At 44.2% G+C, this 13,324-nt stretch overlaps 1 long non-coding RNA gene across 6 annotated transcripts in view; it reads left to right on the top strand.

The window, feature by feature from the left end:
- LOC309609054 overlaps positions 1 to 12,772 on the top strand; it is a 37,014-nt gene extending 24,242 nt beyond the window's left edge. For 4 of the 6 annotated variants that reach the window (XR_014233227.1, XR_014233228.1, XR_014233229.1 and 1 more), the window contains 3 exons: positions 11 to 92; positions 1,843 to 1,986; positions 2,263 to 12,772. This is a non-coding gene — a long non-coding RNA (uncharacterized lncRNA). The remainder of the gene's footprint in view (positions 1 to 10; positions 93 to 1,842; positions 1,987 to 2,262) is intronic. The other 2 variants (XR_014233230.1, XR_014233231.1) reach the window with 2 other exon arrangements.
- The last annotated feature ends 552 nt before the right edge of the window (positions 12,773 to 13,324 follow it).

The following is a 13,324-nucleotide window of genomic DNA, read 5'->3' as shown; positions in this document are numbered from 1 at the left end:
GTTTCCCTAGAATCTACCGTATTGCCTGGCATATTTCTGCTCTCAACACATTTTTATTGACATAAACTTTATCTTCCCAACAACCCTGTCAGGTAAGTATTACTATCATTTTCTTTTTATTTATTTATTTATTTATTTATTTATTTATTTATTTATTTATTTATTTTTTATTATTTTTTAAATCAGTCATCAATTTTATACACATCACTGTATACGTGTCAATCCCAATTGCCCAATTCAACACACCACCATCCCCACCCCACTGCGGTTCTATTTATTTTTAATTACAAGTGTCACAGAAACCCTTACTCATCCCGACCCCACATGCTGAGGGGAACTCTCTGATCACCTTGTAGAAGATGTAGTCAAGGTCCAGGGGATGGAGGAATGCATTGGGCCACCCCAGCAGGCTTTGATCACCTCTCTTATAGGCTCCTTCTCTTAATAAAGAATTGATAATCTTTGGCATTTATTGAGTGCTTTCTATGTGCCAACTGCTAAGTGCTTTAGGTATATAGCAGCACTTTCATCCTTGCAAAACCCACATGAAGTAGGCACTATTAGCATCTCATTTTAGAAAAGAAGAAACTGAGGATCAAGAAGGAAATGGGACCAATTACTAGAGCTGGTAAATGGCAGAACTGAGCTCTAGACCCAGGTCTGTCTGACTCCTCACTCTTTTGTTTTTTTTTTTTTAAATTGAAGTCTTGTTGATTTACAGTGTTGTGTTAGTTTCAGGTGTACAGCAAAGTGACTCAGTCATGCATATATCTTTTTTTTTTCAGATTCTTTTCCCTTATAGGTTATTATAAAATATTGAGTATAGTTCTCTGTGCTATACAGTAGGTCCTTGTTATTTATCTATTTTATATATAGTAATGTGTATCTGTTAATCCCAAACTCTTAATTTATCACTCTTGTTCTTCACCCTTTCACATGATGTGGAGTCAGAGTTCACACGGGGATTAGGTTCCAAAGTCAGTGCAAGGAGCGACATTCACACACAGTGAGAAGTACTCTTGAAAATCTCCCAAGTCTCCTTTGAGTTTAAAGTGTAAAATACTTTATTTAGCAATAGAGATGAGGAAATGTATGCTATATTTCAGGGTTGTTTCATGTTTAAGAAATGATTTTCAAGAGTCACACTGTGGCAGAGTCTGGCTAGATGCTCACAAATTCCATTTATTTTCTTTTGGGACTCATAGAAAGACTCCATTTCCTAACTTTATGCAGTTACATTGGGGCCATGTACTAAGCTCTGGCCAATGAAATTGGACAGGAGTGATCTAAGTCCTTGATAGAGCTGGCTCTTAATTACTTCCATCATCTATGGCCCGTGAGCCTGTTTTTATAAATAAAATTTTATTGGAACATAGTTGCCCTCATTTGTTTATCTGTTGCTTCTGGCTGCTTTCATGTAACAACAGCAGAGAAGAGTAGTTGTGACAGAGACTATGTGGCCTTCTACCAAAGGTTTGCTGACCCCTGCTCTAGTCCCCTTGTGGATGCTGTGATGAGCCATCCAGGTCTCCCTTTAGCAATGAATAACATAATTCCTCAGCGGCTGGGGGTGCTTCTGGAAGATGGTCCACCTCTACATCCAGTGACTGATAAGCACAGAGGTTGAACAGCACAGCCACCCTGCCCCAACCCAAGACAGTTCTGAAAGGCCACCCAGGCCCAGAGTTTTCCATTGGGTTGGAAGAGACATTTTGGGGGCTGCATTGCATCTCAGCTTCCCTCTCGGCCCAAGCTTACATCCTTCTCTCCCTTCCTCATGTATTAATATTAATCCCAAGAGCACTTCGTAGTAAATGTCCTGCACTCTCCTCTCCATCTCAGAGTCCAACCTGCAGCAGCTTCCAGCCCCTTCCACAGTGTTTCACATGGCAGTGTCACAGATGGAAGGTGCTGGATCCTTGAATCGCTGCTAAGAGGATAGTCACCGAGGAGCACCTCCAGACCCACCTCACACTGTGACTGTGGGTAAGCAGTTAGCCTCTATTGTGTGATGCTTCTGAGATTTGTTGTTGTTTGTTAGAGCAGCTCGCTCTACTTATTTTGACAAGTATACTCAGCAAGGCAAGACGTTCATGAAATGAGAAGCCCACAGGAGCTGGGACACACTGTGGGAACCACAGATGACGTACACCTTCTCACACTCACTAAAGGGCATCTGCCCTAGGAGTGGGATGGAAGGTCAAGTCACTCATACCCATTATCCTGTTCACTTTCAGTCTCTTTTTTCTCTTTCTCACCCAGCACATAGAGCAGAATTCTTGGCAGTTAAATGTGGGCGTGGTTTGACGGCACCTCCATCCCCGTTTGGGGCTCCACCGTCAAAGCATCTTTGAGCAGCTTGCATTCTGCTGTGGTTGAAAAATGTAGCATGTGGATGACTGAGAGGTGGGTAAGTAGGGGATCAAATCAAGCCCAGATGTCAGCCAGTCTCCCCCGACCGAAGCCGCCAGTTGGGACAGAATTCAGAGGAAGAGCCCCCAGTGGGGGGGGGGCCCAGGAGCTGAACATAAACAACCCCATTGTTGACTGCCCACCAGGCATGGCTGCACTTGTGTCTGCTCCACGGTAAGAGTGGCTGCAGAGGCAGCTGGAGCCCAACGTGGTCTTTTGTCTCCCTTCTCTCTGAAGTCATCCTGGGACACAGGTGTGCATCCCTCACAGGCAGCCGACAGAGAAGATGAATCAGCTTCCCTGAAAGACGTGCCCCAGAGCAGTCTGTCAGCTGAAACTCGTCTGAAGGAGCACAGTTTCCCTCCTGACCACAGCTAATGAAAATGTGTGGCTTGCCCGGAGAAGAATCTGTGTTATTCTTTAAAGGAACAATGCTAACCACAGATGTGCAACATCTGGCATGCGGTAGGGATTTCCCTGAATGAGGAGAATGTAACTGGACCAGCCAGCACATGAGCTGCCTTTGGGTCCAGGCAGGTATTTGCCTACTTTCAGCTGTGGATTTTGATTCTCAGAAGTCCAAAGGCCTCTTTATGCCACATGGCATTTTTATAATATGCCTCCTCCCCCTATTTATCTTCTATGGCTCTTGACGAATACGTTGAGACACCCGAAGGCCTATATCCCTGCCTTTAGGTCTTTGCTCACGCCATTCTCTGTGGCTCTTCTGTCATCCCTTTTTTTTTTTTTTTTTTTAATGAATATCTAATTTGTTAGGACTCGTTCCATTGCAATTAAGAGAAGCCCAATCCAACTTGCCTTGCACTAAAAGCTAAAGTTATTGAGGAATGTAACTTAAAATCCAGGACCATTTAACTTCAAAATCAGGCATAGTGGGATCCAGAAGTTCAGATGATTTTTCCAGGACCCAGTCTTAGTCTATTTCTCCATGTCTAAACTATGTTTCCTTCTACATTGGCTGTAGGTCCAGGTAGGCACTAGATGGGCTGACTTGGCAGCTCCAGGCTTATGTCCTATAGGTTAGTTATTCTACAGAAAGAGATTATCTCTTTTCCAATAATCCTGGGGATGGGGCTGATTAGACCAACTTGAGACATACACAGGTTCACTTATGAATGAATCCCTGTAATCAAGGGGCTGGGATTCCCATTATTTCTCAGGCCTGGGTCCCTTGCTCATCCCTGAGGCCAGGGAGAAGGGTCTTTCCCCAAAAGAAATCAGGATCCTATTATGAAAAGAAGGTTGAAAGGATACAGGACAGGGAAAATCAACAGACATACAATCCACAGCCTGCTTCTCAACCTCAAGTTCATTCTCAGGCCCTTCTATAGCTCTGATCTTCCCATGGAGGCTTTCCTGGTGACCCCAGTCCATAGTCTCCTTTCTTGTCATTGTTACACTTTACAGTTGACTATGGGTTTGTATATACCTCCTATGTGTCTTCCATGGGATTGTAGGGTCTTCTTAGGTGATACAGGACATGTGGTGGGATGTGGGTAAGATATGGGGGCTAGAAATCATACCGTATTTCCTTATTTGAAACTCAGTGAAATAAGATGGAAACAAGGCAGCTTTGAGTTGAGGAAAACATTTACAACAGTTAACAAGCAGTTTGGAACAGGGAAGAAATGGGCCTTAGTGCCAAGGACCGGGGGCTAACTCTGCTTGTGTGTATGAGTGCCCCCCATCCCATGCTCCCCAGTATCTGCCTCCACGTTCAGGTAGGATGCCCAGATTTGCCGTACTTTGGGGCTGGCTGAGCACTTGTGAGGTCTTGGTGGCCAGTGCTCTGTGCCTTATATTTCTCCTGTACCACCATGTCTGGTGAGCACTTTGTTGAGGCCCTAATAATTACTCAACAGGTTTTTGTTGGGTCAAATTGTGATTTGGATGCCAGCAGTCCAGTCTGGGAGCCAAGAGGACTGGGTTGTAATCAAGGCTCTTGACCTTGTCCAAGCTAAGTAGCCGTACCGAGAGAGCAGTGAACAGGATAACAGATATTTTTGTCTAGTGCTTCTCATTTGCAATGTTTCATTCTTGGCTCACTCACAGTGACCCTGTGAGATAACCCAAATGCTACGAGGTAAGCTTCTCAAGGTTAGGTCTAAGACAAAAACAAGCAAACAAAAAAACAAAAAAAAACCCAAAACAAAACTGGTTATAATCAAAATCTCCCTGGAAACTCCTATAAATCATCCATAAAGTAGAGTTTAAATGGCTTTGTGATTACAACCAAATGCAGTCATCCTTGTGAATTGTGTGGGATGGATATAATAACATATTGCATATTACTTAGTGCTTGTACATATTCCAAAGTGCAATATTAAATTATTAACAATGATTTATGCATTCAGTACAGCAAGGTTTCAAAACCAGGAAGGGGAAGAAGAGCAGTTCCACATCTTCGGTTTTAGCATCAGTCTGGGGCACACGTGCACGGAGTGGATTTATCAAGCAGAATCTTCAGGCCTCTTTAAGTTGTTGTTTTTATTTCTCTCTGTTTTTTACTTAGTGCAAATGGGTGGATTTTTGTAAATTAAGTGTGTGATGCCCTTCCCCAGTCTTATTCAATTAAAAATGTTGACCATAGATTTAGAAAGTGTTGGGCATTGGGTTGGGTGCAGGAATTTAGTAGTTAATGAAATAGGTATGATTTCTAGCCTAATGGAATTTACAGTCTTTTGCAGATTGTTTTATAGATAAAGAAACTGAAGCTTAGAGAGGTGACTGCCAAAGATTGCCCAGCTAGTAAAGAGAGGGCCTGGGATTTGAATGCACGTCTTTTGACTTTAACCCTGAGCTTTTCCCAGCTACTCCCCATTGGTTTCCGTGGCAACCAAAGTCACTTCTAAAGCCAAAGTCAGAATCCTGGAGTCCATTATAGAAGAAACAGGCCACTGGAACTGGCCACTTGGTTTGGCAGTTCGGATCTGGAACTGAGTTCATATTTGGTGTTGAATTGTTCCCTCCAGAAATGGGGTGGGTTGGAATGGAATGGTAATGAGGGCTCTGTGTGCTCCAGAAGGCCTATTCCCTATCCTGCCCACCAGCCATAATGGTTGACCACCCTCTTTAAGCCCCCTATTGATTACAAAGAGTTGATTTCTCTTGATGCCAGTGGCTGAGCCAAGAGCATGCAGAGCTGAGCCATGGCCCCCCAAATTACTGCCTTCCGGATGAAATATGTCAGGCAGCTTTCCCAAGAGCCCTTTTTAAGGACAAAGAGGCTGGTTCCGGGCTTGCATCTCCTTTGTTTGGTATCCAGTGTGTGTAGGTTCCTCTCCCATGGGTACCCCGAGTGGCCTGAACACCAGGGTGCCCCCTCTCCCAGAGTCACAGGCCTTCCAAGAGCCTCTCAGTGTCCATCCTAGGAGGAGCCTTGAGGACGCTGCCCACGAGACCCATTAAAAGGCTGTGGTTTGCCCTGGCACTCAGTGTGCTGACCCCGCCCACCCCAGGGGTGGTGGCACCAGACCTGGGGCTCCTCCTAAACTGGGTACTGCCATTTGGGTGAGTTAAATAGCAATCTTCATATTGAAAATAGCGGTGACTCCCCTCCCATTCCCTAAACCAGGGTAAATCTTGCTTCATCTGTTCGGTTTCACTCAGGAGACATCTTCAGTGAGTGGACATTCAAGTCAGAGGTGATTCCTTTCTATCGCTCCTGTCAGAAGGATAAAAACAAGGCATTTAGCCTGAGGAAAGTTGGCTTCTCGAGTAGACTTGTGTATATTCACCCTTTGGAGAAATGTCACTAATGGTATTTTAATAATGCTTTATGTGCCTAGGCAACAGTAATAAGAAGAACTTATTATTTACCAAAGCAACTGCTAGCCCCTTAATGATGGACTAAGTATCGGCTACTGGCAGGATATGTAGTGGGTAAGTGCTGTGTAATTACCAAGCAAATTCATCATTATTTCAGTCTTATAAACCAGAATATGTGTTAAATAATACTTTGGGGCCACTGAAAGTAATTACTGAGCACCATCTCTGTAAGAACATGTAATTATCCTACAGTTGCCCTGTGTTTACTAAGCAAATCTAGGCAATTATTATCTAAAGCCCAAACCCTGCCCTCGGAGCCACAAAAGTGCACCCGAGGGCAGGTCCGTGTTCAGAGTAGAAGCAGCATGTGCACGGGGTCCTGAAGGATCAGGGCCTCCTTTTCCCAATTCCAGCTCTGCCCTCCTTCCTGGACTCCGAAAAGCCACCAGCAAGGCTTTTTGAAAAAAGTCGATGATGGTGTCTTCACCTCTCCCCAGCCCAGCCCAGCCCAGCCCTTCCCAGCCCCTGCACTGGCCTCCCTGCTTTTCAGACCTGCCAGGCCCTTCCACTAGACCTGCTGGGACCTCAGCATCTGGCTGCGAAGGGCTCAGTTCAGCAGTTCCAGGACAGTCTTTGAGAGGCTCACCTCATGTCAGGAATCATGCTGGGCTCTGAAGACACGGAGATCAGTGAGACACTGCTTTTGAGGGCCCAGCGGGGAGAGGCAGACAGGTGTCAGGGAGACTGCATAGCCAGCACCAAGGTCAAGAGCATGGGCTCTGGAGCCAGCTGCCTGGCTTCAGATTTGGTTTTTTTGGTTTTTTGCTTTGTTTGTTTAAACTAATTTTTATTGGCGTACAGTTGATTTACAGCGTTGTGTTAGTTTCTGCTGTGCAGCAAAGTGAATCAGTTATACATATACATATATCCACTCTTTTTTAGATTCTTTTCCCATATAGGTCCTTCCAGAGTATTGAGTAGAGTTCCCTGTGCTACACAGTAGGTTCTTATTAGTTACCTATTTTCTACCGGGTTCAGATTTGCATTTGCGAAGTGGAGCTCATCAGAGGCCCTCCACTGAAAAAGCACCGTGGCAGCTACAGGGGGAACGTGCTGAGAGCACTGCTGGGTACATCCAGCGGGGGTTCTTTCTGCGCCGGCTGGCTATTATTTCAACGTGAGAAACATGTGCGGAAATGCACCTACGGATGGCTCAGCACTCAAACGCCGCCCGCCGTGAAGTAGAGCGTTCCCTGATCCCGCCCAAGAGAAGCGTTCTTTCCTCCCTGGAGCCCCTGGAGCATACCATCCGGATGTCTCTTCCGGCAGCTAGCACTTTCTACCAGGCACTGTGTTATCTGGCGCTGATCTCCGACCTCCCTCACTGCGTTTATTGAGTCCCCAGTTTGTGTTGTATTATTCATCTTTGTGTCTCTAACACCAAGCACAGGACCAGGAGTGCAGTAGGCGCTCTTTACATGTTTGTTGAATGAATAGCAGTTACTCAATAAACACTTGTAAAAAAAAAAAAAAGAAAGAGCCCTTCAAAGTCCTATTTGACCACGTGGCCAAGGCAATGAGCCCAAACCACAGATTTTATTCTGTTTTCACTAATGTGGGTACGTGTGTGGGAATTGGATTTTGAAAGGATTGCAGAAGAGATTTCTTTCCAGCTCAGATGGGTGAACAAAGACTAATTAATGAAAAACAAAGAAACCAAGGCCCTAAGTATTAGACTCCTTTCTGCTCACTTTGGTACTGATGGGCTGGCATTTGACTGTGAGGCTGTGTCTCCAAGCAGGACCCCAGCTCCTTTTCAGCAGCCCCAGCCCTGAGCTGGCCCTGGTTTGCTGCAGAGCCGAAAGCAGCATTGTTAACTGCTTTTGTTTGAGAGGTCCCCCAGCTGGTCCTGGGTCACCACGCTTCACTGTTTACTTGTATGTTCTTAAGCTGGGGCCCTTGGTATTAGCAAAAGATTAGATTTTTCTTTCTTCATCACCAACTGTTCCTTTCCCACCCCATCCCCCCATCCTCTGTCCGTTTCATTTCTTCGGTCTCAGAAACTCTCTGGTTGAATGTTAATTAGGTTGAACTCAGGCTGGAAGGTCAATGGCCTGGGCCTCTTCTGTAAGGCACCCTCTCTCTGGTGGATTCTTAAATTTGAGACTAGGAACAATACCTAAACTGGTATAGTTAGCATTTCAAAGAACTTTCCCAAACGTTCTATCTTTTAATCCGACCAAAAAGACTAGGTGGCAGCTATTTCATTCTTCCCATTTTATGGTTGAGAAAAGTAAGGCTCAGAGATGGTACCTGGCTGACCCACGATCACAACCAGGAGATTGTAGAAGGGAACTCAATGACACGTTTTCTACTTCCTAACTCTAAGACATCACACTATCTGTGATGCTCTGGAAGACACAGAAAAGGCTACCTAATGTTTATTAAGCTCAGGACGTTTATGATGAACCAGTTACAATGGTGAGGACATAACACTCATTGCCATTGCCTTTTAGAACTTTCTGGATGACAGAGTCTTGTCGGTTCTTGAGTTTGACAATAGGATAGATGAGGGTGAGCTGGAGGTCAGCAGGAAGTATATTAACATGAAAGCTAAATATCTCAAAAATGATTCACCTAACTCCTGTCTGGTCCACTCAACCGAAGAACATTCCAAGCCTAGTGTGTGCTCATCTGGGCGGTTTGGGGCTACAGAGAGGAACCCCCAAAATGTATGATTCTTGTGTTCTTAATCGTTGGAGAAGCAAGATGAATAATATCTGACAGAGAAGGTCATATCCCAGTAAATAGTTTAGAAAATACTGCTAAGGGACTTAGAACGAAATGAGGTTTGAACTAGGCCTAGAAGGATGGTCAGTATTGGCATAGGGGTCAAAGTTCTGGCTTGGCCAGTAAGCAAGAAACTCAAGCTTATAGAGCCCTGTGTGCGTGTAGACTGTGGTAGAATAATGATGACAACCCTACATCATTTTGTCATACAACCAAATGATAAAAATGAGCATTTATTTAGTGCTTACTATGTACCAGGGCCTGTCCTCAGAGCTTTGCATGGATTAACTCATATAATCAGCACGCTAGCCCTATCTAGTAGATACTGTTATTCTCCCCTTAAAAATGATGACATAGAGGCTCAGAAAAGTTAAGTAACTTGCCTGAGTTACCCAGCTAGTAAGCGCTGGAACACAGGAAATTGGACTCCAGAGACTGAGTTCTTAAATATTGCCTGACAGTTTGGAAAAAACATCAGTGGTTCACATAAACTAAAAGTCTTACTCTGTGCTAGACAGACTGAGCATTGCTCATTCAGGTACTAATTCTCTAAACATATGTTACCCAGAGATAACCGGGGGCCCCATGGCCTGGTTTCTGCATGGTAGGTATCACAATCAACGAAACACAGTTTAGCAGCCAATATTTCTTAAAAGTTGCAATCTCTACTGGCATCTCTTGAAGAATATTAGAGGACATCCAATTCATAAACCTCAGCAATATTTCTTAAAATCCATTTTTAACATTTCCATCACTTTCACTATCTCCCAAACTTCACAGCTGTCCCCAACCCCTATTTTTTCCTTCAATACTTGCTCTCGCCTCTCTGCCCAAACCTCTGCTAAAACCCATGTGACTCCTGACTCTTTCCTCCTTCTTCCCATCTTTTGGGGCCTATGCTTTCTTTGTCTTCCTAATAGCCCTTTCTCCAGTGTAAATTTGCTCTTGTTTCTTATATTCTTTACCCCACTGATGATCCTGACCTGTGCAATCATTTCTAGGAACTCAACTGAAGGACTTAAAATATCTCTCAGAAAAGATGAGGAAACTGAGACTAAGAGAGAAAAACAATCTGCACAAGTTTGCACAGCTAGAGGGTGGTAGAGCTGGGACTCATCATCAGATGAATCTCTTTCCTCTGTCTCCCGGCCACGTGCATCCATGAGAGTCATTTGCTCTTGTGGGTGGTGCTTTATCTGCTCATGCTCTGCGGGCTGCCCTTGCACTACGTTTATGAGCTGGGTCAGTGGGGTGTGATGTGGTCTATGACATTATTATGAGGAAGTGTGAGCTAATGAATGGGGTTCTGGGTAGAGGTGGGGGAAGGGAAGGGGACTGGTCCCTAGTTCTAATCACATGCTCCTTTCCTTGTGGTCTGGCTGACTATTGGTTATCCAAAAACTCTCGTCCTTCAAGGGCAGGCCAAGCTCAACATCATGGGGAACTTTTCTGGCCCCTTCATATTGTTTTGCATTTTCATCCTGAGCTCTTGTGGTATTGTACCCGTGACCCGTGCATTTTTGCCTCGGACTCTTGGTGTTGTGATCACCAACTTTCTTGTTTGCCCCTCCTGCTACATGGAGGTAGGCACTGTGTCTTGTTTGTCTGTCTGTCTCTAGCACCTAAGCAGTACCTGACATGCCAGGTGGGTGCTTAATGAGTGTTGGTTGAATGAATGAATGAACACTAATTGCTGTAAGGCATTCTTCACTCTTGGCTTGCTTTTTCTTCCCCCCAAGGCTGTAAACATCAGAGATGTAGGAGGGGACCAAGGGTCACAGCGTGTATGTGTGTGTATGTGAGGGATGTGTGTATGGGTATATAACCATGTGTGCACTTAGACAAGCTGGCTCAAGACACCATGAAGTCTCTCCCAGTCCCACCTGATCTACTTTCCTTCTGAACATTTTCTGCCCACACCATTGTGAGCACACAACCTGCACTAGGTTCTATTTTTACTTATTTATTATACCTCCTTTGGGGGAGGAAATGGTGCAACAGTGCTTAAAAATAAATAATTGAAACAAAGTGTCCCATGCAGGTCTTCTGGCTCCTGACCCATTTTGTTCATTCTTAATCTTTCCTGACCTTCCTAAATGTACTTGTTGGAAAAAGTTTAAAGTATTCCTTGAAGGTAATGTCAATGAAAATCATCAGTAAACAATCTATAATAGGAATAGAAGAGAGTTTTATTTGAGCCAAACTGAGGACTGTAGCCCGGGAGACAGGCTCTCAGATAACTCTGAGGAACTGCTCCAGAGAAGCATGGTTTTCAGCACAGTTTTATGTCTTGTCAGAACAAAGAACATCAGACAATTCAGGGATACATTCCTTTGTGTACACAGCGAGTCAGTATGGCCATGGCACCTGGGAAGGGAGTCTTAGCATTGAAGGAGTACCAGCCTTGGTGTCCCAGGAAGGGAGGCATTTAATCTTTATTTTTAACATGCACATTCTTTACTTCTGGTCAATGTGCCCTTTTCTTTAATAATTAAAGCAGATGTACAATGCATGTTTGATAAGCCACAAACAGGCTGTTCTAGTTACCATCAAATTCAAGTTAGCTCACATATAAGCCAGAACGACTTCCCCATACCGCAATATGTGGAAATTTCTTTTATCACTTCCATTTCAGCTCTGAGTTCTGGTTGTGGGAGAGCTCCAGCTCTCCTACACAGCACCGAATCCCCATGAAACACAAACATTCATCACATCAGAAAACCACAGATATTTTCTTTTGCTTCACATTTTGAGAAAGCCAGGTAGGATTTATCTTCACTTAGCCAACACATCTTCCTTAACAGCAATTCTGGGGAAAGACGAAGCAGGAGCACAAGAAAGCAAAGCTCTTAGATTTTTCTTCTGTTAGAACTTGTCAACCTTGTATAAAAATGACTTGTATGCAAGGGCGGCTCTCCCTGTAGACTGTGAACTCCTTGGGGCCAGCCAGAGAGTTGAGGCCAGAGAGTATTCTTTTTCATTTTGAATCTCTAAAGTTCAGCATGGTGTCAGTGGAAGAGATGTAGCTTTGAGTGATGTGACTTGATGCAAAAATGAACAGAAGTGGTGGAACTGATAATAGAAGAAGTGATACTCACCAAATTCATCACCACCATAAAACAAGGAGAGATTACTGAACTCTTATCTAATGCCCAGCACTATTTTAAGCACTTTATATTTAAACCCTTGTGTATTCACTTTCTTTGGCTGCTGTAACAAATCACAACTTAGTAGTGTAAAACAACACATGTATTCTCTTACAGCTCTGTAGGTCAGAAGTCCAGCAAGGATCTCATTAAAATCAAGGAGCATATTGAGCACGTATTGATTAAATAATCAGAAATGAATGATTTTAAAGAATTAAGTCACTCATGAAACAAATACACAGTAGCTTCTTTATAATCTAAAATTTGTCTTTCTTGAATTAGAGAAATTCCATGTACGTTGGATTAAAAACAGATCAGGGCTTCCCTGGTGGCGCAGTGGTTGAGAATCTGCCTGCCAATGCAGGGGACACGGGTTCGAGCCCTGGTCTGGGAAGATCCCACGTGCTGCGGGGCAGCTGGGCCCGTGAGCCACAATTGCTGAGCCTGCGCGTCTGGAGCCTGTGCTCCGCAACGAGAGAGGCCGCGATAGTGAGAGGCCCGCGCACCGTGATGAAGAGTGGTCCCCACTTGCTGCAACTAGAGAAAGCCCTCGCACAGAAATGAAGACCCAACACAGCTATAAATAAATAAATAAATAAAATTTAAAAAAATAATAAAGCAAATAATTAAAAAAAAAAACAGATCAAAAGTTAGATATTTTATGTAATTTCAGAAGACCAATGAAAAAGAGAAGATCCTGAAAACTTGCTAGTATGGTCTGAATGTTCATGACTCTCCAAAATTTATATGTTGAAAACCTAATGTCCAAAGCAATGGTATTAAGAGGTGGGGCCTTTGAGAGGTGATTAGGTCATGAGGGTGGAACACTCATAATTGGAATTTGTGCCCTTTTGACAAAAGGCCCCGCAGTGCTCCCTCACACCTTCCACCATGTGAAGATACCACAGAGAAGTCTGCAACTCAGAAGAAGGCAATCACCTGACCGTGCTGGCACCCTGATCTCAGACTTTCAGCCTCCAGAATTGTGAGAAATAAATTTCTATTGTTTATAAGTTAAAAAAAATAAAGGTGCAGGCAGGGCTGCATTGCTTTCTAGAGGCTCTAGAGGAGAGTCCATTCCCTTGCCTGTCCAGCTTCTAGAGGGCACCCTTGGCTCATGGCCCCTTCTTCTCTCTTCAAAGCCAGCAGTGTTGCATCTCTCTGACCATTCTTCTGTAGTCATCTCT

The sequence above is a fragment of the Balaenoptera borealis genome (genome assembly GCF_965194805.1).
Source record: "Balaenoptera borealis genome assembly, chromosome: 13".
Lineage (NCBI taxonomy): Eukaryota > Metazoa > Chordata > Mammalia > Artiodactyla > Balaenopteridae > Balaenoptera > Balaenoptera borealis.
This window is presented reverse-complemented; position numbering and strand designations above follow the sequence as displayed.